At 41.8% G+C, this 2,015-nt stretch overlaps 1 long non-coding RNA gene across 1 annotated transcript; it reads left to right on the forward strand.

The window, feature by feature from the left end:
- The first annotated feature begins 391 nt into the window (after positions 1 to 391).
- LOC106018537 (uncharacterized) lies at positions 392 to 1,449 on the forward strand. Its single transcript, XR_011810371.1, has 3 exons — positions 392 to 468; positions 822 to 934; positions 1,353 to 1,449. It is a non-coding gene; the product is annotated as an uncharacterized lncRNA (long non-coding RNA).
- Positions 1,450 to 2,015: the final 566 nt, after the last annotated feature.

Genomic DNA, 2,015 nt, shown 5'->3' on the forward strand with positions numbered 1-2,015 from the left:
GCAGAAAACATGGGTTACTTCAGAAACAGAAAATGCCACGGAAGAAAATTAAAATATAGATTCAACACTTTTGTTTTATGACTGATTATGTGTGCACCCCTCAGAGCTGACGGTACAGAACTTGTGTTCCTGACGGGCACCCCAAAGAGCAGCGCTCGAGCTGTAGGGTGTCACTGGTTTCAAAAGTTTTCTTTGTTCCTGTGTTGCTTTTGATCTGGCTGCTTTGAGAAGTGGTTTTTGAGCATCGTACATTCTCCTTTCGGTTTTCTGTTTTATAGTCCAAAAGTAAATAGATTAAAAAAAAAAAAAGAAAAATTGTCTGCAAAGATGACCTTTTGTGTCTGTATAAAATGAGGATTTCCTACACTTAGTGTAAACCATTTTGTTTCATAGCAGACCTCGGCTGGTTTTTCCTTTGAACCGGAGGTGATGGCCAGGGTGCTGCCGCAACTGCTCCCGTCCTGGCAGGTACCAGCACTGCGGGTGTGAGTGGCTGCAGAAGGCAGGAGCAGGCCCATTTTTTCCTAAAGGATGTATGCTTTAATTTGGTTGGTGCTTTCCTATGGCTTGTGTGATGGCAAGGGAGAGTAAAAATGCACTTTCTGACACTAAAATGCAGAGAAATCTTCTGCGGCTAGTGTTTAAAATGGTCTGAGGGAAAGGAAAGTCTCTTGTTTTGTTGCTGCAATTGTTTGTGAAGTTTGCCCTACCTCCAGCATAATATCCTTGTAGGGAGAGAAGGGAAAGGGGATACATTGAAAGAAGTCTGTTTGTTTTAGATTTGGTCTACCAGGGTGCTTTTTTCTCCTTTCCTTCTCTAGTCCCAAGGAGCAGGAGGGCTGAATGTGACAGCGTGGACCAGTCTCTGGTTTCTGGCCCTATCTGGAAGTGCCCAATTTGCTGCTCTCATCCTAGAAACAGAACCTTCTTCTCAGTGAGCATCTCCTCCTTGATTTGGAAAGGTGTTATTGCATGTGCACAGCATGCAGCCAGGCTGGAAGGCAATGCCTTCTGCTGGCCCAAGCCTGAGCGTGGCATTGGGAAGCTTCTGTGGGACGTTAACTTCCAGAGGTGCGAGTCACAGCACTTCCAAGCCTGTCTCAGTGTGTGCTGGCTTTGGGTAGCTGGATTTCACTTCATTCTAGGAATAGTTGCCATGTGGGATATTTATAATTTTGTGAAGTGCTGGAAGATAAAAGTAACACTGTGTAACATAGCTGGCTTAAACTCATTAATTTTTTTTGGTAATGCTTCATGTAGTCTTGGAACTGGTGAGGAGCTTAAAACTGAAGCTCAAACTGCCTGAAGGCTATTCAGGCACTAGATTATCTTTTTTGCTAATTTATTTTCAGGTTTCTGTGCTCATGAACTATCCAGTTAAAAGCAGTAGGTGTTGCTCCTTATGGCATTAAAACCTCGAGTGGATTCTGGCAGCTAAGCTTCATATTTGTAAGTTATTTAAACAACATTGAGTTTAAATCTACCTGAAAATGAGTGATAAAAGGTGCTGTTCCTGCTGATGGTCACACATGCTGTTTATGAGATTACACACTAATTGATACTTTTTATTGATCATTCAAATGATATGGCTTTGCTTTATTTGTACATGGATTAGATGTGTTCACCAATCACTCCCAGTTGGGAGCAGTAACTTTTAATTGAGCTGTGATTAGCTTCTTAAACTACCTGCATCTGATGGCAGAAATACACTGCACCTTTTGTAATTAGGAAATTGATTGCTTGGTTGTGCCTTCCTGGTGGTAAATATGATAACCTTTAACATGGCAGTGGATCAATGGCTCAGGGGCTTGATTTCTTTGTTTTAAAACAACCAAACCAGAGTATATCCCAGCCCACTCTTTCCCTTCACTTCCTCACTCCCCCCACCCAAAATAAGGAAAGAAAGAAAAAAAATAAGGAAACAAAACAAAACCAACCAACCGACCAAACAAAACCACCAGCTTTTGAAATGATCTAGGAATTTTACACAGGCAGTATTGCGTTGTATTTTTTCT

Source organism: Anas platyrhynchos, chromosome 6 (genome assembly GCF_047663525.1).
Source record: "Anas platyrhynchos isolate ZD024472 breed Pekin duck chromosome 6, IASCAAS_PekinDuck_T2T, whole genome shotgun sequence".
NCBI classification, from domain to species: Eukaryota; Metazoa; Chordata; class Aves; order Anseriformes; family Anatidae; genus Anas; species Anas platyrhynchos.